The following is a 26462-nucleotide window of genomic DNA, read 5'->3' as shown; positions in this document are numbered from 1 at the left end:
CAGTAACACTAACATTTATTTACATTGCAACATGGCTTCTGGTATATATATCTACATTACTTCCTGTAAGCACAGCAATGTGCCACCCAGATGCAAAGAAAGTTAAGAAGGTAAAACAGGAATGCAAAAATTAGTCACCCCTTGTTATAAGTTCGACCTGTTGGATAAAATCAATCAGCTCAACAGATAGGAACGTGAAAAAATATTATCTTCGTACTATTTGTAAGTTGTAACATTTGCTCAGATGTCCATAAAGCTGAATTTATGAAGGTCCAGGTCTCAGTCTACATAGAATTTGTTTCCCCCCACCCATGTGAAGCAGTCTCATTACAGTTAAATAGCTATCTTAGCTATGCTTGAGCATTCTAGTACTCATAAGCAGGACTCCCCTCATTGTTTCACTACAAATCACTCAAGCTTTTGACTTTCAAACTCATTTCTACCCAACAAGTTCCCTCTCCTATTTCCAACATATTGAAACAGTTCACCACTTGTAATTATTTTCTGAACCACAGAATATTTTGGGAAGAATTTATTACTTCTTTACAGTCAACTTTTAAAAGGCGTATCCGACAAATAGCCAATTGACCGTGCCATGTGTTAATGTGTTTTTCTCAATCTTCTGCAACATGTTTTTCCTGTGTGTTAAGTCAGGCATCCTGCATCAACCCACCCACAACTGTCTATAATCATCAGTTCTTGTCTGATGTTAATTCTGTGGTGACCTATCCAAAAACTTTACCAGAAAGTGACAGCGTATCTGGCAAGATCATTACCACCACTGGCCAGTCTACTCACATACGGTCCTATAGGTGACAGTGCATTCCTTTGCACTTTAAGTGTTGTTCTGATGTTATGGGCATTTTATTTAGTGTAAAATATTACAGCGCCAACCACTTTAAATTACAACATAAATAATGTCCTACCACCGTATCTAAATTTCTACTGTTGATTGTTAAACTGTAAAATAAAACTCACTAATACCAGATTTCAATAAAACTCACTAATACCAGATTTCATAATATACGAAGATAAATACAAGTGTTTACATGTTGCTAGACTAAGTACACTTTTAGAACTGCATAGTACTAACTCCTGTGTTCCCAGTTTCTAATTTTCAACTAGCTGCAGTGTCCAAGGCCTGTGTTTTTTATTTATTTTATTACTCTATCTATCGACACCAATTTGCTCAGACAAATGCACGAAATACACAGTTTATTTGAGAAAGCTCCTAAACGTCTACAAATTCAGATTAAGCTGCAAATCACATATACACACACACACACACCGAATAAAGGTCTCGGCGAGGCTTCTAAATAAAAGAAATCCTTTCTGCCCATACTTACTTCTTCTCTGTTGGTTCCTCGTGGCCCTCTGTTCCCATTCCCCATGCTGCTACCATCCAGTCCGCTGTATCCAATTTGCTTCAGCTTCCCGGCCCAGGCGGCCCTCTGTTCCTCGCTGTATCCATGTTTCCACATCCCCATTTGCTTCTTCAGCTTCCTAGCCCGATGCTATCCATGTTGTCCACATTTGCTTCAGCTTCCAATCCTGGCCTTATACTGCTGCTATCCACGCTTCAACTTCGCGGTTAATTCCAACCGTCAGCCAGAAATGAAGATGCAAGCTCCTTGAGCTCAATTCCGACTGGCTGGTAGCCTGACGGCGCTGACGTCATCGCGCACTTGATGACGTCAGCTCCGACAGCGCGAAAATTTTAAAAAAGAAATGAAAAAATCGGAAATGAAGGGGTGCCAATCGGGAATCGTGGCACCCCTTCAATTGGACCCCAAAACTCGGTAAAAACCAAGTAATTCGGGACGGTTGGGAGGTCTGCAGTGGAGTTCTTAAAATGTACCTACTGTTTTAGTGAAGAACAAATCACATATTTAGACATAGAGTTGAATGTTGACAGGATTAATGGTCTCCTATATTCTAAGATATATAGAAAGCCAACTTTTTCAAATTCCTATTTAGAATTTAAAAGTTGGCATCCTTTACATCAAAAAAGAGCAATAATCAAAGGCCAGTTGGTAAGGGCTGCCAGGATGGTTAGTCATGATGAGCATTTTCATGATGAAATTAGCTTTGTAGTCAACATGTTTGTCAAAAGGTGCTATCCCCTGCACATGTTGGAAGAATTATCCAAGGAAGTGATAGGTAAAAGGTATAAAAGTATTTATATACCAATTTTGGGTGGGCCTCATAGGCCACAAAGTGAACAGGTTGTCAATCACTGATTTAGGGGGAATGAAGCGGGATTCAGGTTTATAACTACTTTTAACCTGGATTCTGTGGGAATTACCCAGGTGATTGTCAACAACTGGGAAATCCTGGGTTTTGACCTGACTGTAGGGACCAAAGTTGGAAAGTGTCCCCCCAGTATTGTATTTAGGAAGGATAGGTCCCTTAAAAACATGTTTGAGTATAATAAAAATGCACATGGCCTTTCAAATAGAGCTAAAGGTAACACAAAATGTGGAAAGTGCAATTATTGTTGCCCCATTTTTGAAACAGAAGAGCAGTTTAAATTGAATAAAAACAATTCTATCTCTATAAAAGGACACTATAATTATAGTAGTGTTAATTGGTTTATTTAGCTAAATGTCACAAATGCTTGGCATTTTATGTAGGAATGACCTCCAGAACATTCAAGACCCGTATCAGTGAACATCTTTATGACATAAAGGAAAGAAAAATTACTAACGCTTTATTTAGACATATTAAAGACAATGGTACACACTCATTTACGTTTTTGGCTATTGATCATATAGTAAAGGACCCTCAGGGTAAAATAGTAGATTTACACTTGGATGCAAGTGAATTGAGATGGCAGTTAAGGCTGGATGCCACCCAATTCCCTCGATTAAATGAGGCAGTTAATATTGCATGTATTTTAAAAGTAAAACTTATTATGGGCTAGGTGGTTTGAAGTTTCCTATAAGGCATAATTAAATATGGGGTGTGGTTTTAATGTTTTAAATGTTTCATAATGTTAAGTCAAACACAATATGAGTGAGTTTTATTTATTAATAAATTATGTAGTGTGTTTTTAAGGTGTAATTATGTAATTCATGTGACATCATTAAGCAAGGGTATTTAAGGCTGGGTTTACAATGAAATTTGTTCTGATGAAGTCTCTTGAAGGAGAAGAAAGCGCTTAACCGTTATCAAATAAAGTTTGGCATTCATTTGTAACTCTTTTTGTCTCACCTGATTTGGTGCTGTGAGCTGTTGTGGTTTGAAGGTTCTGAAGTTTTCAATTTGTGGTGGAGTTATGCATATTTGATGAACACACAAACAAGGTTTTTTTTTTTTTTTTTTTTTTTTTTTTTTTGCAGGTGACAGTTCCCCCCCCCCCCCCCCGCACTCACCATGTTGGTAAAGAACCTTCTCTACTTGTATCTGCACACACACACACACCATGGATACACAGCAGTGGAAAAAAGTGCATAGCTAATATTCACTGAATGTGACTTTCAGTGCAATGTATTCGGGATATTGTCATATTGCCTCACAATTGTTTGATAGCAGGAGGAGACGCTCTGTGTCTAGGCTGTCTTTTAGGGGTAGAGAAGACTTTGCAGTGGAAAAATGTGATACAAGATACAGAATGACATCCGGAACTGGGAACAATGGATGAGCGGTGAAAATACATTTAGGGAAGAGTGCAAAGAATGTGATTGAATTTCTGCATAAGGAGAAAAAGAATGAAATGAAGGGTAAGATCAGGCCTGGATAATTAGAGAAGTAAGGAGGGAGGGAGGGTAAGAACAGGCCTGGATAATTAGAGAAGTAAGGAGGGAGGGTAAGATCAGGCCTGAATAATTAGAGAAGTAAGGAGGGAGGGTAAGATCAGGCCTGAATAATTAGAGAAGTAAGGAGGGAGGGTAAGAACAGGCCTGGATAATTAGAGAAGTAAGGAGGGAGGGTAAGATCAGGCCTGAATAATTAGAGAAGTAAGGAGGGAGGGTAAGAACAGGCCTGGATAATTAGAGAAGTAAGGAGGGAGGGTAAGATCAGGCCTGAATAATTAGAGAAGTAAGGAGGGAGGGTAAGATCAGGCCTGAATAATTAGAGAAGTAAGGAGGGAGGGTAAGATCAGGCCTGAATAATTAGAGAAGTAAGGAGGGAGGGTAAGATCAGGCCTGAATAATTAGAGAAGTACGAAGGAGGGAGGGTTGTAGAAGGTCGAAGCATTCAGTGAAATGAGTAGGTAGAAAAAGGCATATGAAGCAGACCTCTCATCTGTACAGATTTTTGCAGAGTGGCCAGATTTTTGACTTATATTTTTGGTCCACTTTTCATAAAATTGCAGTTTTCTAGCAAATCATTGGAGATGTAAGTAAAAAATAATGATGGACATTTCAGTTACAGACTTCATATCATTCAGAAAATTCATGCTATTGAAAAACCTGATGTTCTATCTACTTTCTAAGTTTGTGAGAGCAATATTTAAAAATTGTCCCTATATTTGGGCCTTTGTTACCCCATTATTCATGGCTTTGTCCAGATGACTTGCTGTAAGAGGTTGAGCGGTATGATATGAAGATGTCACAAAATAGGGGCAGTAAAGTTCCTTCAGAAGCCAAGATAGTCCTAGAAGAACTGTCTAGACACTAGAAGAACTGTCTAGACACTGTTAACTAGCGCCTGGCAACATGAATAGAGGTTGTCTGTACTAGGCAATTGTGTGGATCATTTGTCACCTTGCTGTGTCTTTCCATGAGGGTTTGTGGGACAAGACTTGGGATGCATTTGCAGTTGCATCCAATCACCCGTTGCCCTTGAAGAAGATTGAACTGTTCATTTAATATTTAGGGCGATTCTGCTCCAGAGGAGGGAGGTTCTTAGAGTGAGGTATGCATCAAGTCAGCAAGTTTTGCTTATGTTATGGTCAGGGTTAAAGTCTTACGTAGGGGTGCTCATGGTGACTCCTATTTTGCAAATTTGAAGGCGGTCACACAGGGCAAAGTTGTTTGAGGTATCACAGGCCAAGCAGAGTCACCTCTCAGGAGTCTTAAATAAAAAGGATAAAGCTCTAAAGCATTCTGTGAAGGTGTTAGAACACAGGACATTGATTTTCTTTGTGAGAATTTTTTTTTTTGTGTATGTGTGGGGGTGTAATATCTCTGCACAGGTACATGCTAAAAGGAAGCATTTTATTCAATTATGGGTCTAAAAAGGGAGGGGCATAGAAGTATGATAACATCCTTGAACCTGGAGGAAGTACCCCTAGTACTCCGCTATGCCACATTGAAGGATTTCCTTACAACTGTGGTTGTATGGTGATCAAAGGAGAAATCATTGTCAACAATTCTGCCCAAGTCTCTTACTAGATGTGGTAGAAGGAAGGCTATTCCTGTTTACCAAAGAGTATGATACTAGATATTTTGACATTTGGTCTTGGCACCATTTATTTATTTGTGTTAGACCTTCCGAGAGCACTAGGTTGTGTGAGTGAACATTTAAGGATCCAACACATACCGTTCACATCTGAAAATAATTGTTGATAATCTAAACAGAATTCAGATTTATTCTGTAGATCTATTCAGTTTATGACAGAGAGAACCTATTTTCCATAATATTAACAGAGGCATTTTAATACTACTGTGTGGCCAAATGATTAGGCCTGGGATATACCACTGGCAAGGAAATTGAGTGATTTGGGTAAAGAACAATTTACTATAGCAGTAACCCACGCCTGGGTGTGGGTAATGCGGGATTTACCCACGGTTGGCGTGGTTAACAAAGACAACCGTGGGTAAATCCTGCATTCCCCACACCCAGGCATGGGTTATTGCTATTATACTATGACATTATTTAAGAAAAGAAATAATTACTTTTCTTAAATAATGGCATTGTATAATGCCTCTTTGCTGCCCTTCTGCTGCTGTCTGGTATCCGCGGCAGTTCTGATGTACTGCGCATGCCTACGCAGTACATCAGAGCTCTGGGCAAAAGCAACGGAGAAAGCAAGATCTCCGTTGATTTTTACTGTTTCGCTATGTTAAATGGGTTTAACATAGCGAGACAGCTTTAAAATAAGCAACGGAGATGTCCGTTGCTTATTTTAAAGCTGTCTCGCTATGTTAAACCCATTTAACATAGCGAAACAGTAAAAAGCAATGGAGATCTTGCTTTCTCCGTTGCTTTTTTTTTTTTTAAACCTGTCTCACTATGTTAAATGGGTTTAACATAGCGAGACATCTTTAAAATAAGCAACGGGCGACAGGACCTTTTTCCATTAGTATAAGTCGATTTACAACATGCACGCTGGCCAATCAGCGTGCACGTTTTGGAATATTAATGGGGGGTCATGGTATAATATGTCATTTATTCTTAAATTAAAATGATGTACAATACCAGAATTATTGCAGAAACTCATTTTAATACATGCAAGGATAAATCATTGATAACATTTTCCCACAAAATGCTTAAACTTTATTTGCAAATCTTGGAAACTTTGGAAAAAATAATGCAGAGGTAATTTTAAGAGAGAGAATACCTTCCCCAAGATGGAATGATTGTCTAACAACCACAGGAACTCCTGCACTTGTCTTCACAATAAAATGTGTTTTATTCCAGAAATAGTTTAAAGCTTTCTTACTACAACAACAAATGGACTTTTCTCAATGACATGTTTTGATATTCTGTCTAACAGAGATGAACGATGTTTGGTTAATCTGTACAAGACCTCTGCTAGAATATAACAACTTATGTATATACTCTGCTGGACAGTTTAACCATTTAGAGTCTATTCAGAGGAAATTCAGCAAATACATTTAATTACTTGTAAACCTAATTTATGAACCTAGATGCCAGCAGATGAATCTCTACTCCAAACACTACAGATACTATAGAGATAAATTAATAAGGGCTTCAAAAGCACTAAATAATGGAAGATTAAGAGTTATAACTTAGAAACGTATTAAAATACACAAACTCATCATCCAAATAACCTAAAATGTATGGAAAGTTATAATAAAACTGCCCTTAGAAGTGCATTCATAACTCAAGCAATTCTGATAATGTGGAACAGGTTAACTGATTTCCATTTGGCAGTCGCATACCGAAACACTTTTAAAAAAAAAAAAAAAAAAAAAAAAGGAAATTTAGACTGTTAAATGGGAATGAACATTTATTATCCTAATTTTAAGGAGTCCATGTTTGTCCATGGCTTTAGGGCCTAAAGTCTATTATTCTGAACTTAACCTTCCTGTAATTTCTGGGAGTTGATAGTTTATATTCATCAGCAAACATAGTTGGCTAAGGGCCATTGTCATAAGCTTAGATGTCAGAGAAGTAAATACCAAACAAGAGTAGCCTCCATATCAAGTCCTGGGCTATACCACTGGTAATGAGCATTTTCAAGGAGAGTGTACCCCCAGACCTGACTGATGGATATCTGTAGCAGAGATATATTAGAATCCATTAGATAACATAGGAGTTAATAATTTAGTTTGACAAGTTTGTCTATGATGCCTGAGTGAGGAGTTGTACCAAAGGTTTTGGGTTAGGTCAAAATAAGCTGTATGTATGTTGACTTGACCTCATCCAAGACCTCACAGATTTTTCAGTCATCAACCAGATTAAACAGACAAGCTCTACTGTTTACAAACCCAAACTGATTTGGATTGAGGGACTTTAGCCTATCAATGTCCATCTTTATGAGTTCTGTAATAATGCAGTCTATTAACTTATAGATAAAACTTGCAAAGCTTGTGGCTGTAGGGTTACCAGTATTAGAGGTCGGACCTCCTTTATTTTGGGGAATAACCACTGCAGTTCTACAAGCCTCAGGCTCAAAACCCAACGAAAGGCTGAAATACAATGAACTGTAATTAATAAGATGGTGCTTTATACTTTCAAGGGACACCCCAGCTCATTATTGTCCCTACTGAGCTATACGTTTTCATCTCAGAGAGCCTTTAGGACTTATTCAGGGGTGATATTTTGGGGGTGGCAGTCTAAGATGGAGGCCAAGCATATATAGCCTAAGTGGAGATGAGGGGAGAGTAATACTGGGATTTTCCACACCAATAGTTATGGTATCTGCCATTGTTAAATTTCAGGGAAAACCTCCAAATGGATATACTGCAAAACCATTTTGCTGGAAGCCATTTTCACTGAGACTTAAAAAGAGTTTTTGGTGTTTGCTGGAAGTACATGCAGCAATACTGAAATATATAAAAAATATAATTTGGCAAACATTTCTGCAAGTGGGCCTGTACCTTTTTAGACTCCAGTCAATCTGATTTCTAAACTTGATGGTTCCCTTGCATAAAAGAGGATCTAGAAAAAGAGACAGATTATAAACCTATTGGTCTTATTTTTTTCCAAGGAGGTTCATGGAAAAGATTGTGTCTCACAGGCTTTAAGAATTCCCTAATGTTTATTTTCTTAAAGATGATCATCAGTATGGCTTCACAAAGCAAAAGTCTTGCCAGTCCAGCTTGGTTCACGTCTGTGATGGGGGTGCTATTAAGGTGGCCAAGGGGAACTAAAACAGATATGCTGTAGCTGAATTTTAACATTAAAGCTGTGCTGTACATCAAATAATATTGGTAGGAAAATTAAACCGTACCAAAGCAAGTTCTGCAGTTGTATAATGGACTGTAAACTGACTGCCTGACCATAAGAAGAGGGTGGATGTTAGAAGGATGCTGCATCAAAAAGCCAGTAAGCCGTGGATTGCCAGCAGGTTTGGTGCTGATCAGTCCTGATTAATAGAGCTGTTAGATATTGTACTGTATTTGGAAAGTAGGATCAGGTTTGTATGCTGATGGTATAAAGATGGACTCATGGACAGTGAATCGCCATACATGGCATAGTGAACAGATTGGTTGCAATGGGATTTTATGTACAGTAGCACAAATCAAGGTACTTTACAGTGGGAAAATTATGGAAACTGTGCATAATTGAAAGAATGTCCCTAAGCTAGGTTGTAGAAAATTGTTTAGGAGCTGCTAATCACCCCTAAGCTAAAATCGTAGTATATAACACGCAAGGGAAGTGGCAAAGTACATTAAGATCATGGGCATAAGCTAGGCATATGCAATATAATTACTTTTTTTTAAACAAAGAATGCCTTTATTTGGTGCAGAGATGTGCTAGAATTTGTTTTTAAAATGCATATTATTATAGCTTATGGCTTTATTCTGTGTTTAGTGCTTTAGAAGCACTTATAGTTTTATTCTTTGGCATTTTATGACTATTTTTCCTTTCTTTATGGCTGCATTTTCATATTTTTTGGGGAGGAAAGAGAGGTTGTTATACTTTTGAGGGAGGGGGCTGCAGTTTGGAGGTTGCTGTATAATTACAAACACCCTGGCTATGTTATGAATAATAAAAAAAAATGACATGAGAAACTGATTTCAGCGAGGCTGAGATCAGCGGTCAGTTACACTGCTAAGACTGCATTGGGAGTACTGTGATGATCATTTCTGAATGTCATATAGAGAAAAAAGGGCACTTAGACTGGCACAGTGTGTACAAAACAGAATTACCAAAACTGTGAAACTTGTAAGTGGGAAAGCTATATAAAGAGAAACTAAGAATGATGTGAATTTGTGTAGATGAAGAAAAAGGGAACTAAAATTTGAATGCACGCCATAGTTTGTGGTCAGGTGACAGGAAACAATACTTCAAAGACAGGGTACTGTAGGCCTTCATTGCGCTGCCTGATATAGTAATAGAATAGAATTCCTTAGACGGGATCCAGCATCACTTACAGTAGAACAAGGAAGGAATATGGAGTAAATATAGGTGAATGGTAAATGCAGATTGTAGCTGAAGCTTAAACTCAGCAGACAACACCTTCATCTACCAGTAGCATTGTTTTATCTTCACAGATGTACATATCTGATGTAATGGACAGATGTATTTGTTTTTGTGCAAATCTTAGTTCCACTGAGGAAGCTGATTATTGTCAGATCTATCACTGATGTAATGGTAATAAATTGGACTGCACTATGTCTCAGCAGAGTGCGGAAAAGGCCAGTCTCCCATGAGAAGGACCTACAGGTGAATAATTCTGAAAAATGGCCTGAATCATGTGACTCTCAGAACTTTTGAAAAAAAAAATCAGTAATGTTTATTGTTGGGTCAGAATATTGCAGACTGCCAGCATTATTACACACCTGTAGCTTGAACAGAAAACAGAGGCTTGTAACATTTTTACCTCCTGAACAAAAGCAGTCAATGTATTTAGCAAATGGTCCATGCTGGCCACTATAGATCATGATCAGATAGTGGCTTAGATGCCAGAAGGCTGGATGGGGATGGAGCATACCTCTGAACTGTCCCGATTTTCAGGGACATTCGTGGTTTTGACTCAAAGTTTAGCTGCCTCTCTCATGTCATCCTCCTAAAACTGATGACTTTTGGAGAAAAGGTGGTGAATTACACTTAATAAATAATGCCACTAATTAGAATTATAGACTTATTTTACTTCAGAAAATGGAAATCAGTTCACATTCTTTTAATATGTCAATGTCTAAGGTTAATAGCACTATGAAGGAGAAAGGAGTGCCCACCAGTCTGCTTGCTTTTGCATGTGGTAGGGTTTGCAAACTTGCATTAGGAGTGATACCTGCTGGACAGACAATCTATAAGATGCTTATCTCCAGTCTGTTTTTTTATTTTTTGTTTTGTTTTATTTTATTTTATTTTATTCATTTACCTATTTATGCAATATTTTAATAGTTCTATATGAATCTAGATTTTTTTTTTGTAAACATCTTTACGGTAACTGTTTGAAATTTCAGGACCTTCTACAGCAAGTCCCAAAATATGGAGACTGAATGGTCAAAAGATCACACTTATATATACCAAGTTCAAGATAACCATTTCTTGGAATATTCCCTTTTCTGTGAGGTATGGCAATTTCGGATTTGGTATATATAAGTTGAGGTGTTTGGGGGGGGAGGGTGCAGGTGGCCTTCTCCCCTGCAAAAAGAACTTGAAAGGAGAAGAGGGATTTTAGAAATTCTCTTTTCTCCTGTTTTTGCTTGCTTGATGGCACTTGGCATTTCGAGAGTCGACATTTCTATAGGGAGACCATTTTTATAGTTGGAGTTTTAAGAAGTCCAACATATAATACATCTTTTTAGGGGTACGACAATAGTCACTTTCAGTAGAATTCCAAATCTGCTTCACTCAAAGCATCTTCACTGGAATCATGCAGTTTCTTATACAGTATGTCAACACTGTAATCATCAGATTAAGTAATTTAACCAGTTATTTCTACAGGCATACAGATTTCCTCTAAAAACCATACAGTGTTCAATCAAAACATAAAATGCATTCAACAAATACCCTTCTTTCTCTCATACATCTCAAATATGCCTGATTTCATAGAACAACTCTGATTTTGCTTCAGTTTTTTTTCACTGTTCCTTGTAAAATGTTTGATTTTTCTGGTAAGTTATTGAGGATTACAGTCAGTAATACTAGTCATTGAAGTTTTATACTTATTATTAAAAAAAGCATGCTTATGCAAAACCTATTGTTCTATAAACTTTAAGTGAATTAGAGCAATGTTAAGGCATTTCTCTGATGTTGGGTCTTTGTCCAGAGTTCTTGAACAAAGAAGTTGATAGGTATGCTTCCTGTAGCCCTGGATTTGATTCCATTATGCACACCTTCCATATGTTGCTTTACTAAAAAACTCAGTCAAGTTTTTTGAAAACTGCTAGGCCTAAAGCACGATAAAACATCTGAACCCTACTTGTGATTTCTGTATGTAAGTTAGTATATAATCAGAAAAGATAACTGCTGATGGTTGATAATATACCAGGCTACATCATACTCTTGTATCCAGTTTGTGGCAGATCCTGTACTGAAAAAAACAATGGCACTTCCAAATTTGTCTGTTTACTCATACTTTGTTTCTCATACTACATTTGGTACAATGTTCTGGTTTAGCTTTTGAAAATATGTTCTGAGTCCTGATGCTTCAAAAAAGGTTCAACCCTAGGTGTAACTGATCAAGTATAGCACCATTAACAGCTTCAGGGCTATAAGTAATTTGTATAGTGTGGGTCATGTCTGAAAAAGGTATTTGGACCAATTCACTTATCTGGTAAATACATAAATGCAGATGGATAAAACCCACACCCCTCATTGTCAGTCATTAAAGAAGTTTATTTCCAGAACAGTGCATGTTTGGGGCTCTAAGTGTATGCCTGCCTACACCTCTTGGAAAATGGTACCACTAATTCTGATATTTGTTGTAGTATATTCACTCTCACTGTGACCCGATTCACATTTCAGGATTTTGTACAACTCCAGAAGGGTTTACATTTTAAACTAACTGTGGACCTACAGGTGGTGCTGAAATTAACTATTAAATAACAACATGAATTTGTTAAGTTTTAGTGTAGAAGATAGTGGTAATGAGCTGAGACAGGCAATGCTAACGTTCTTTTTCAGATTAGCATTTGACCTTGTGGTGAATGAGTATGTATATTAAATGTTATGACCTTCATCAGACAAGAATAGCCTAGCAGACAGTACAACACAGAAGTCTGTATCCGAACAAAGTCAGCTTAAAATATTATTACATAGGAAAGTAAGTATTCATTTGTACAGTGCCATGCCATGTGGATGACAAGTGCTGCTCAATACCTTTGCAAAATATTTCTTGCCAGGTAGGCAAGGCAGCCAATATGAATAAAATCTGATTACCGCAAACTGCATAGTTGCCATGTCTTTTTTTAGGCTCATCTTGGGTAAATAAAAAAAAGGAAGTAAACATCATTAAGCCATGTCTCATGTTTGCTGCAATTTTTTGAGCTTTTACCTTATTCTGAATCTGCTGATTAACTGAAGTCCCAGTAGATGGCAGACCTGTGATAAGAACAAAATAGCTAATTAAGCTTGACATTTGCTGCATATGCCTGTTCTCTGCCTCTGTGCCATTATGACCGCTCAGAGAAAACACAAAGACACATTTCCTGTTGGTGGAGACCAGAGTACCACCGATGAATTTTTAACCATTACACTTCCATGCTTACATTAAGCACCTGCTGAACTCTTGAAGCATGAATGCCCATTGCACTGTTTTTTAAAACAAAATGCTAATGTTGCAAGTTGTTTGGAATGCATTGTCTGTGAAAGCATAGCTCTGTAAGGGTCAAGCAGTTGAGCCCCCTTCCCTTTTGTCTGTTTCCTGTATGACACAGTGCACATTCTTGTATATTCCAAGTAGTGTATGACTATCTTGTATTTAGCTAGTGCAAATTTGTATTAATACCTAGATTTATGTAAACATTATCAAACTGTTTCTACATGAAATACAGTTGCACAGATACAGACATCTTACTGTAACCCTATAATTTGTGTGCGTGTTTGAGTTTTATATGCATTTCAGTTTGGAAGAGGCACCAGATAAGCCAATAGCCTAGATATCTCTTACATTGATCTGGATCAGCCCCCACCCACAATGGTCTACCTACTGCATCCCTTAATTCTTTTCTTGTAAAGTTTCTGGCAAAGGCTTACCCCAGCTAGTGCACTGACTTCTTTTTTTCTACAGTTCCCTTTAGCTGTGCTATGACAGGCACGTATCTCAGTGATCCATTTGTTAGTTCTCTGGCAAGCAAAATATTGGCAAAATGGATCAGATCAGATTACTTTGGGTCTTACTTGTCACTGCCTTTCATTTGGAGTGCCCTGAGGATAAAAGGAGAAACCTCCTTTCTATTTTATCATGCTTATGCCTGTAGTTATATTTTATACCCAAATCACAGCACCACACACGCTTTGAGTAAGAACTGTTTTTCTGTAAATATGTTTTAACATCCTTTGTTCACAAAGTTGCAGCATTAGTAGTCTGCCTTCAAAGGAGCATGCAATCAGAACCATCTTCATTCCACGAAGTGCTGTCATGTACTCTCTGACAGCTATGCCAAACACCTTAATGCAAAACTTGAGAGAGAGGTGTTTTGAAGATATACAGGCTGGAAAGCCATCATAAGTTGGTTCAGGACTCTGCAGAGACATTTACTTTATGGTATAATGTTGTGCTAAGTTCCCTTTCCTCTGAGAAATTCTAATCCAATATAAAACTTAACAGATGTGATAATTTAATGAAAAATAAACCCATTGCTTAAATGAGAGGGAGAAATAAACCTGCATATGTATATAAATATGTGTACACACACATCAATGTCTCTATAGCTCACTCTATGTATATCTAAGGCAGATATGCTTATTACTTTTGGAGTACAACAGATGAGAAAACATAAATGTGTACACAAGAATATTTGTATACTTCCCATTATTAAGGCATCATGGGATTTGTGCATTCTTGCATGTACCTACTTGGTACTCTCAGACTTGGGAAATGAGTGCTAGATTTTTTAAGACAAACCATTTAGAAGATCACTATCTGCCACTTAAGATAATGCTAATTGCCTCTAACAGTTGTCAGTGTATACATATCTATTGGAGTCTGGCTTTATGGCTTAAATACTGTATTATAGACCTCTTTATCACTGCACAGTCTTGAGTCGAGACATTTTTATTTTTCAGGTCAATTTGCAGCTATTACATAATGTCTCGACAAAGGTTTGTAAATATTTCTATGTTCACATTCCCTGTCCCCTCATTCATGAATGTATTTGCTTTTATCCGAGAAGGTTTCCTGGCTTTGTGTCTGTGACCTTGTGCCACCCTTGGTATATATAATTCTACTTCTTACTTGAGGTGTCTGCACTGTTGTCAGGTGCACCTCATAGCTGTTTGCTGCGTTACATCTAGCATCTCTCTCTGACTGTACTGAAGGATATGAACATTTTGTTTAGCATTAGCTGAATCTCTGTCAGTATACCCAGATACTACTTAACCATCTCCACCAACTCAACAAGCTGATTTTTTTCTACTTTTAGGATCATCCTGGACTTGTTTCCATTTTTTTCCATGTTTGTGTTCAATGTAGATTCCTCCTGTATTCTTCCTACATGGCTTTACTCTAATAGGTACACTGCTTTGAAGTTTAGTATAATAAATCTAAGACATGCATACGTTTGACTGTCAGCTTTACTAATTTGGATTTTAATCTGGATCTTATCCTGTTACATCCTCATCTTGTGTATCGATCCTGTGTGTTGTAGTCAACTGTCGTAAGAAACACTTTCCCATTTACAGTTTTTTTATGTAGACTCTGAAGGATATCCTGCATCAGTATCAAACCCTGAAGTATTCCATCTATGACAATTTACCTTCATAAGGAACTCATTTTGCAAATTATCTTAGTGCATGTTCAACCAATTCTATTTCCAAGTTATTGTAGGACATTGCATGCAACAAAACAGTTTTGGGGAAATTAATAGTTAATGTGCCAGTCAGATGACAAAAGCCAGACATCATTTGTTGACTATAGAACATTTTTATTTCTGCCACCAAATTTTGTAAACATCAGAACTAAAAAAAAAAAAACTCCAACCATTGTCATGTTTTTAGACATGCATAACCAGAGAAAATAAATATCCTTGAAAAGACCAAAATGCTTGGTCCCAGGCTAAAGTACTAGAGAAAGTGGTCCATTGAAAACAAAACAAAAAAACTGACTACTTGCTCCATTATTCAATATTTGACTCAAAATATGACTTCAGAGCAGGCCAAGGTGTAGACACAGCCTAGAGCCAAATTATAGGCACTATTTAATTTTATGCGATGAGTGACATAAATCTGCACTCCTAATTTGGACCTGTCAGAACTATTCAGTATAGTCCAACATGCTAACATTGTGCAGTTGGTTGAAGGGGAGTTGAACTTGTTACTGTGTAATGATTTGCAGGCTACCCATGTGGAAGCAACACATAGGAATGAATGACAATCCATCCCTCTACTGCCCCACTTTCCCATTTTTGAACATGGGGTACAGTCTGCACCTTTAATTATTAAAGAAACCATAATGGTAGTGTTTCTCAGAGATAAGTACATAATTCACTGCTTTTCAACATCTTTGTAAATAAGATGTTGTGTAATAGAAATGGAGCTGCAATGATATCTGGATAATGCTGCCCTATTTTGTCATGGAAAAGTCCATTTAAACAACCCAATAACAGCTACAGGAGGATGTTTTGTTGGAGAATGATTGGATGATAACATTGGACTACTTCTTCAGTGTAACAAAATGAAACACTGTTTTTGGGGTCCAAATCCCTTCAATCTAACCAAGCCATACTGCTAAGACTCATTAACAATCAAGGTATCTATATTGAGGTCATCAACAACCCCCTTTTTGCCCATTTTTCTACATGGAGTCAGGGTGTCATGTCAACTGTCTCCATTTCCTCGATTCAATGCCACTCTCCTACCTTCTTTGACAGCCATACATGACTGTTGCAGGTCTTTTCTCACACAGTCCAGCCACTTCTTTGCTGGACTCCTCCCTCATTTTCTCTTGCCTTCTTCCTGTCTGTCCCACGTTGTCTTCATGCGATTATCTTCTGCCTTAATGCGAATGTAACTGAACCACCATAATCTCTTCTCTTTGACCTTGCCTGCATTCGGAGCTGCTTTGACTTCTGCTCTGATGTCCTCATTTCATCAATTCCATAGTGTGTATCGTACTGCCTACCTCAGGCACTTTATTTCCATCTCTTCTAGCTTCCTCAGCTACCCTGCCTTTACTGCCCAGGTTTTTCTGCCATACAGAGGTACTGATTGCACCATAGATTTGTGCAACTGGATTTTCAGCTTAAATGGCATTCTTCTGTCATTCACTACTCCTGACTTGCTGTGCCAGTTGGCTGCAGCCCCTCTTCCTTCATACTTCCCTTCTCCTCAATCATCTCTCCCAGATATTTGAAACTTTTAACCTGCTCCACTATTTCTCCTTATATCTGAATTATCAGCTTCTTCTGATTTCCCCCATTTGCTTCCATTATAACTGTCTTATCTGTACTTAGTTTCATCCTGAGTGCCTTCAGGTTTGTATTCCATTCCCCTATCATTTGCTGAAGTTCTTGCTCAGAGTCTCCCTGTAATGGGCCAGCATTTGCATACAGCAAAAGTGTTAATCTATCCTCTCCTGTTCGCTAATGTAGTCCATCACTAATTTGAACAGCAATGGTTTAGAGCTGTGCCCTGATGTACACCCACTCCAACTGAGAATCGCTCTGTGATGACCAAACACTGTTCGTATTTGAGTCAGTAGATCCTTGTACACAGTCTGCACCAAGTTTACCAGTGTTTCTGGGATTTTGAATGACCTCAGGAATGCTCAAATCGGCTTTCATGGGGCCAAGTCTCGTAATGCTTAGTTGGACTATTTCAGCATCTCTAGATTCTTTTCAATTGTTTGTCTCACTGCAAGCATCGATTAAGTTGTGCTGCATCTTGACCTGAATCCAAACTGCTCATCTCCAATTTTACTTTGTACTCTTCAAATTCTTTTCTAAACACCTGCTCCAGAAATGTCATGCAGTGTGCCAGGTGTTTGATACCTCTCTACAGCCCACAGTTTTGAGTGTCCCCTTTGTTCTTTAACATTGGCAGTAGCATGCTTATTCACCAGTCATCTGGGGTATACCTGTGTCTCCATACTGCTTTGATTACCCTCAGGGCCCATTTCTCCCCTATCTCACCCAACAGCTTTGTCATATCTGATGTAAACTCAAGCTGAGCCTGTTGCTTACCCTGAGTTACATTTCCTTAGTGCTGTTCTTTCTTCTTCTATGGAGGGCTCCTACTCTTCTGTCATCATAGGCTGTGTCTGGAGCAGTGCAGCTTCTGTGGGGTTTCTTCATTAAGAAGCTGCTGGAAGTACTCCTTCCATCTGTCACTGATGTCCTATGGACTGATGATCAGGTTATTGCTGGCATCCCTTAGGAAGGGTATTTGATGACTATCTTCTTTATCTTTCTCTCACTGCCTTGCAGTCTGGTAGTTTCTTTGTGCCCATCTACTGAGTCACATTCCAGAAGCTGGTAGAGTGCCTCTGATGCCTTGTTTTTTACCATCTTAGGCTCTTTGTAACTAGTATTCCTTCTTAGCTCGATCTGTCTTTTCTATCTCCCACTTTTTCCTGTACTCCTTTCTTTTGATGACTTCCTGGACTTGCATTCCATCATCAGCTTTCCTTATGTATGTAGGATGGAGAAGGCTGGGTCTTCAACCATCTTATCACTGACAAATACCCAAGCCCATTTGGCGACATTAGTCGACACAATAGAATCACATATAGCCATATTTTATGCCATTGGTTGACTATCCCTGGCACAGAGTGGAGTCTGTGATCCATGTTCTCCTATCTTGAGGATACTGTGTACCAAAGTTGATTCCCAAAGCAGTTGGTCTACACCACTCTTCCCCCATCAGACACTATTTAGAGTAAGTGCTGCTGCCCACAACTCCATTCCTGGATGAGTTTGAGGTGGAAAACACACAATATGACACAGGATGACCATTAGGACTCTGTACAGGCATTGAACAGAGATCAAGATCAAACCTTTTACCTTTTAACTTGTGCATTATGCATGGGAGGCAAAGACCTTAACCATTATACCAAATGGTCTCCTGCACTAATGTTATGGTTTATGTAATATTTGGGTGTTTTGCTAGATCAGCAGTTAACATTTAGCAATCATATTGCTATCTAGCACATTTCTTAACTGTTTCTGATTTTGACTCAAATTTAGCTCTGTTCCTCTTAATGTCTCCTAAACCTGGTGGCTTTTGGAAGAAAGCTGGTGAATTACACTTAATAAATAATGATGATAATTAGAGTTATATACTTCTTTTACTTCAGAAATGTATATTAATTGGGATTCCCTTATTCTGTCAATGTCTCAAGTTAACAGTACTAATATTTAAGTCTCCCTGATTATTTCTGTGTTTGTCCCTGATTTTGTTGAGCTTTGTCCCTGATTTGTTGTTATCTAGTATGGTAAACCAAATGAATGTTGTACAGGGTGAAGAAATAATTACTGGTTGAAGAAAATGTATCATCAGTAGAATCTGTGTCTATACCGTGACACTTCTAAGGCTGTACCTTATTATGAAGGCAATCTAAAATCTTGTCAGCAAAATCTCCACTGCTTAACGTAGCAGTAGAAAATTTACCATCAGAAGCCTATTACTTGATCTAGAAACACTGGAGTGGCTTTCACTGGATTACAATTTGCCATATACTCAATTAACTTGTGCTGATAAACTGATGAAACTCCCTGAGGCAACATAAGTATTCTAAATTTTGCCTCCTCAGCATACATCACAAAGTGTAAAAGACTGGCTATATCGTTTTCATGTTTCAGATTTCCCACTAATGATACAAGATTCCTAAATTGGCTCAGGTAATGTCTAATACACAATCTTTTCAACACCTTTATTAAAGTATTGCTTGAGACATAGGCATATATACATCAGTGGAAAAGAAAACAACCATATTAACATTTTTCATTGCCACTCCTGATGCTTTCATTTGCAGTCTTGTTGACTTAGCAATGTTAATTTTAGTGAGTTCTGTTTATGCAAAGTAAATTCTCTGAAAGCCATTTCCAGTGAATCAAAAAGTATTTTTGCCATAAGGGGCAGGAGCTCCACAAACTTACATAAATCAACTTTATGGTTACACACAGCAGTGGGGAAAAAAGTGCAAAATCTGTTATCTCTGAAGATTGTTTAAGAGACTTTGATTTGCAGAAGCTGTACTCACAAAAAAGAATTTTGAAAGACCTCACAGTCTCCCTTTGATTTCATCACAGGGGGTTGGCATAATGGTTAAGCTCTTAATCTTACAGACACAAGATTCAGAGTTTGATTTTTAAATGGGATAATTGGCTAAGCAAGCTTAAAATGGCCCACAAGGACAGTTAGCCTAGTACAATCCTATGAACCTAAAAGGAAAAAAAGCAACTGTTGGCCTAGAAAGTGTCTGTTTGGCACCTCTCTGAATCTGAGTCTATGATGCAGATTTCATTTTTGGGTAGCTTTATTTTGAATGCCTTGTTGATAGTTTGGAGCCTGTGCTCCCAAATAGTTGCATGGAGAAGTAAGAAAACCATTCATGCATGATACAAGCAGCTCTACATAACAGCAGTGTTACTACTGCTCTGTTTATAAGCCTCATAATGAAGTTTGATGAATCTTTTATGCTGAGCACATCAACTGGCCAAAAATAGTCAAACAAGGCATAATTATTCCCTATAAAGTGGTTTTATTAAAACTTGCAATTTGCTGAGTCAGTGTTTTTTTCTTCAGCAGTGTCAGTCTGTCAGAAGAAGCACTGTGCTGTGTGAATTTTGGCATGCTTCTCTGTGCCAGAAGCTACTATCCAGAGTTTGTCTGGTCTGACCAGAGAGCCAGATGCAAACGACACTGTATTAATGCTTGATCATTTTATTTATTAATTGTTCATCTTTAATACAATAAATACTTCTCCATGTTTAATCCCCATTGGTGAACATCATGTGTTACAGTCTTCTGTATATGCAGGTTCACTTCCTGTATGCCATGTATGTGCTTCCTTTATCACCAACAAGTTCAAGATCATCCTTTTCAAGGCAAAATAACCTTTTGCTGAAGTTCAAGTATTACTTCGGACACAACAGTCTTCAGTGCTTACTATTTACCGCCATAGCACCCATCTCAGTGACTGACCAAACCACATGTGCACACATCTTTACTACTTCCAAGTCAGACCTGCTTTGTAAAGCAGACACTCGAGCAACAATGTGTGCTGTCATCATATGCTGTGTTAGGAAGCTTAATAAATAAAACATCCTGTATCACCACATATACATTAATATGTGACTGTTCTGTCTAGCCTGCCCTCATTTGACAATACTTTGGACTCTTTGTTTTTAAGTTGAGCTTTTGACAGCAGATTTTACAGCATAGCCTGTTTAGTCTATTTTATACATTTTCAACAGATGCTATTAAATAATTGTAGTGTATTTGCTGCTCTCTAAAGTTAGTGTTTTTGAAACAAAACTCAAATTAAATTTTTAAATAAGTACTTTCAACTAAGACACAGTTACCTAAAACATTTCATAAGTCAAGGCATTATTTAAGAAGAGAAAGGAAAAACATATGCACACTAGATATTCTGTTAGAATCCAGTGCAAGTGTAACATTTTCCATTCCAACATGGCCCTGGCAGAATACTTCAATCATATTTTTCAGATGGTAACCCCCATCAGACAGAGGACCCCCTGGGCCCCAGATATTTTGCTTCCACTCTGATCCACTGCCACATACAAACCGGGGAGTGGATGTTATAAACTGTACAACAATAAACATTTCTAAGCTTGACTTGCTCCTGCAAGTCTGAATTAACTTGTTAAAAAATCCAAAGCATAGAAACAGAAATATGCCATGCTGCAGTTTACATAAACTTTTTGTGTATTCGAAGGAGAGAAATGTATTGCTTTCTGAGATGTGTTTTGTGAGGGTACCATGACAGCATATTGCTGACATAAAAATCTATCCCGATTTCTGTACTCTACTTCAATGCAATTTGTGCCATTGTACATTTTAGTCTGCATCTTTCTGCCGTGCAAGAAATTATAGCAATGTTTTAATCCTCTCTTTGCTATTTTGTATACATTGTCTCTTCAAGCATTAAATGGCTATTCATTTTAGTTCTTCTTTACATACTGTGGTCTCTCTGCAGAATAAATGTTTGTCTTGTGGAATGTCCTTACATACCCACTGTAAAAGGCCCTTGACAGTTGGACGTATTCACTTAGCAAAGTACAATACAAATAAATACAAATACTTGTGCTGCTGTGTTGAAATGCAGGTTTGTGTAATTAGTAAAAAAGAGAAATACTATGATAAGTCAATGCACACTTTTCCACACAAGTACCTCAGTGAAAGCAATCATAGCAGTAAATATGACGTGCTGATTTCATATGAGAGGGCAGGAGCTGCTCTGGTGAAATAGTCAAAAATTAAAATTATAAACAGTTTTATTATACCTTGATCTTCTACCAATCTCCCTGTGCTACTCTATGTAATTTGTACTGTTTTATAATTTGTACTACTCTGAAATGACCCTATTATGACAGGAAGCTTAACAAATAGCACACAGACACAGTCAATGTGATAAAAATTATGTGAAGTTTATATTTGAAACAATTGTAAAATATATAAACACACATATAAGGCCGCATGCATTACATTACAGAGATTGCTGTAAGCTAATGGTAGCACTTGCACTACTTGTGTCAGGGGCTGTTTACATCAAAATTAGACTTTATGTATGAATTAAAATCGTGATTGCAATGGTTCAGATTTTTAGCTCTTAGGGTGTTGTCTAAATGTGAAACTGTCCATATAGCTGTCTGGTTTCTACAGTGCTGTACCATACATGCAGAATATAAACTGGGCAGCTGCACTTGTTGTTCTGGAACAGTCCATATATCTGTCTGGTTTCTGCAGTGCTCTACCATGTATACAGAATATAGACCGGGCAGCTGTTCTTATTGTTCTGGAACAGTCTATATAGCTGTCTAGCTTCTGCAGTGATTTACCATGTATACAGAATATAGAACAGGCAGCTGCTTTTAAAGTTCTGGAACAGTCCACATTTCTGTCTGGTTTCTGCAGTGCTCTACCATGTATATAGATATAGACCAGTCAGCTGCTCTTATTGTTCTGGAACAGTCCATATTTCTGTCTGGTTTCTGCAGTGCTCTACCATGTATATAGATATTGACCAGTCAGCTGCTCTTATTGTTCTGGAACAGTCCATATATCTGTCTGGTTTCTGCAGTGCTCTACTATGTACACTGAATATACACAGAGCAGCTGCTCTTGTAGATCTACACCTTCATTTGAAGATGTCATCAGGAGTTTCTCTCCCTCTCTAGCTATTGTCTACAAGACATTTCATACGCCAGGTTCCCTGCCCAAGAACACATATCAGTCTGATGAGATGCATCCTAAGTTTAACTTTCAAACACCAACTAGAAGGAAACATGACTTGCTGCTGTAATTCACTAGTATACTATTGCCTTACTCTCCCCCTAGAACCATTAGGCCAATATTCATATTTAGTTGCTCAGTAACCCTTAGAGTTTATTGGACTGTTCAGTCATTCGACATCTTTTACTGGTCAAGGCTCTTCATTTTAACACAGGTCCACTAACCTCCGTTGCTTTCTTTTGATTGGTTATCCCATCTAAGTTTTGCCTTAGATTAGGACCTTTTCTTACTGTTGTCAAATTAGTATGATGCTGGAGGACAAACCAGTACAGAACTCTCATATTTTTCTATGAATGGTGATTATCTTGTTTGTGTAGTTTCCTAATGAAATGCAATTTTACTCTTAAGCTCTCTGAAGATATATATACTACAGGACAGAAATGCACATGGCATGTGCCTAGCTTATAAGGCACTTATTTTTCACTCCATCTGTAATTGTGTACATATATTTTGTGTGTGTGTTTTCTAGAAAATGTATGGAAAGGAATGCCAAAAAACATTGGCATGTTCATTTTATTTTACTACTTGCAGGCTTCTCTCCAATAGTTTATCCTTTCAGTTACACGGCAGGTTTTATATATGTATATATATATATATATATATATATATATCTCCAAATCCAGAAAACTACACCAGCAGCTTGGATTAACTGCTCATTAGTCAGAAAAAATGAAAATACTATCAATGTTAGACAACAATAAGCACTAGAGAGCTGACACACGGCCAGGTTAGAATACAGGCTTTTTAATGTTCAGTAAGCGCTTTCACAACACAAGGTTGCTTCTTCAGACTATTTCAAAATACCCTAAAAAAACAGCCTTTAGTTTAAAATCAATGAGACACAGTCCAATAGGCAACAAGATACAATCAAAACATCAATTCGGAAATTAACTGTGCATAACTAATAAAATTAGTCTAATTAATCAAAATGCAACTGAATTAATTAATAAGAACTTTAATCATGACATTAATTCAGTTGCATTTTGATTGGACACAAAAGTATTAACAGTTTTCTGATAGGATGAAACTCATATTCGATAGTGAAAGGCAAAGTAATTAGACTAGGTTTATTAGTTATGCATAGTTAATTTCCGTATTGATGGTTTGATTGTATCTTGTTGTCTATTGGACACTGTGTCTCATTGATTTTAAATATATGGGCTGTTTTTTGGTGTACTTTGAAATGATCTGAAGATGCAACCTTGTGTTGTGAAAGCGCTTACCGAACATTAAAAAGCCTATATTCTAACCTGGCCGTGGGTCAGCTCACTGTTTGTTTTCCAATATTGATATATATATATATATATACACACACACACACACACACATATACATATGTGTGTGTGTGTGTGTGTGTGTGTGTTTATATATATATATATATAGATATATATATATATATATATATATATATATATATATATATAGACACACATACACACACATACACATACATTCATACATACATTTTTATATATGTGTGCATGTATTAAATTTGTCAAATTATCTTGACAGATTTTTTTAGTAATGTTATTTAAATGAGCATTAATAGTTATTTATTCTTTTATTTAAACATATCAATTGGGCTCCTTTCATTTGTACATACTACAGACACCTGAATGTACATTTACTTCCACACTAAGTAAGATTATTTTTCACGTTGCTGAGTAAAGTTCCACCACAAGCAATGCAAATAGTAATGTCTAAGCCATCAAAAAAAAATAATAATAATAAAGGACACTAAATTACAGCTGCAGTCTCCTTGTGTAATCTAAAAGTACAGTTGAAATTTGTTTTCACCCTCTTTTTAGCTGAATTCTGAATTTAATCAAAAACAGCTAAATAAACAGGGAATTTAAACTTGTATTTCCAATGTCTTGGACAAAGCCACGTCTCACTTTTCATTACACATGAAAACAACTCGAGGGTTGCTGCAGTTTGGGAAGAGGATATCCCATTAAGCAACACTTGGGCATTTTAGGCCAGCTTTGCTGTGTAATATAAATTGTCTTCATGAAAGATGCCTACATCCATTAATTTGTATCTGTTGTATACAATTTGAAATGGGTCTATTTACATATTCCTGATTTCACTTGGCAGCTAACAGTTAACAGTAATTTTGATCTTGGTGCACTAGAATGGTCTGTCTGGTTGTAGTATTACCATAACAAAAGTTAAGCAGTATCGCTACTGGGTGATAGCATTAACCCCTCCTAGAAAATACTGCATGTATGTGTGCATATAGAAATAATCTTGGGTAAGTTTTCAGTTACTGTTGATAAGACTGCACTGGAATATAGGAGTAGGGTGGATGAGATACTGGCTACTGGGGAGCCACTTACTGTATCTCTACTCTGTAGTCAGAGTCTGCTGGTCAAGGTAAAGCTTTTTTGAGTGTGACAGGCACTGGCTATTATAAAAGGCAATACTGTTCATTTCTTGCACATGGTTATGGTTGGTCTCCCCTTATATATTTGAAGATTAGCAGGGCAGATTGTGAAACTGCAGCCACTGGCCATCACATATTATATGGTAACACTGGCTAAGATTATACACCCATTCATCACAAATTAAATTGGTGACAGCTGTATAGATTCAAAAGCTGTAATTTGACGGTATCGTTTGACAGTCTTATCTAATATAGTACCTTTTTATATTGTGATCCTGTTCCAGATGCAGAGTTCACATTTTATTTCTGTCTGCTTGATATTTTGTCTTGCAACATGTTGCAGCTATGCCAGTTTTATATTTCTGTTCCATATGTGTGTGCAATTGTTTTTCTGACTCAGGCTTTGACTGCATTCTAAGGGAGATGCATATATATATAGATTTTTTTCCTGTGCAGTGGAGCTACTTACTTTGGCATAAATGTTACATTAGCATACTGGTATAAGCCCTATGAAAGTCACTGGAAATGGATATTTTCTCGAGTGTATTAACAAAAATTTAATCATAAAGTTCCAATCAGCAAATAAATAGTGAAGCATAATGCATTCTCAGATATCTGCATTTGTGTATTATTCTTTTTTGTATATATTTATTGAATTTCACAGCAGGATAATTGAATCATTACACTCAAAGCTGAATCATAATAAGATTGCAGTGGTGGTATCTTTCACTGTACTTCTCTGTATATGTGCTATATCAAAACAAATATAGTAACAGAAGAACTATCATGCATCCTTGCTAAATAAGGACTTGTTTAAAATTATACTAGGAAAATTTTTCTGGTATGTGTTTGTCTCTGTGACAAAGGTGTCCCATTCATGCAAATGTGTTTTTTCTCTCTTTTTGTTATCAGCTAAATTAGTTAAGTGGCACACTGAGGGCACTTCTCAGCTCTGACAATACAGGATGCATGCAAATTATATATGAACTGGTGGAACAGTGAGTTCTGCCATCTGATGGTAGCAGTACACTACATTATCAACAAAAACCCTTGTAAGAACATTGCAGGAGCATGGCTACTTCACAGAGACAGCAGTTGGAGCTCAGAAATGAACTCTGGACTCTGTGAAAAA

At 37.4% G+C, this 26462-nt stretch overlaps 1 protein-coding gene across 7 annotated transcripts in view; it reads left to right on the top strand.

The window, feature by feature from the left end:
- Positions 1-26462, top strand: part of RASGRP2 (RAS guanyl releasing protein 2) — a 1579354-nt gene that overhangs the window by 1538949 nt on the left and 13943 nt on the right. The gene's annotated exons all lie outside the window — the stretch shown is intronic.

Source organism: Protopterus annectens, chromosome 6.part1 (genome assembly GCF_019279795.1).
Source record: "Protopterus annectens isolate FY-2018-M chromosome 6.part1, PAN1.0, whole genome shotgun sequence".
NCBI lineage: Eukaryota > Metazoa > Chordata > Ceratodontiformes > Protopteridae > Protopterus > Protopterus annectens.
The sequence above is the reverse complement of the archived record's forward strand: the minus strand, read 5'-3'. Positions and strand labels throughout refer to the sequence as shown.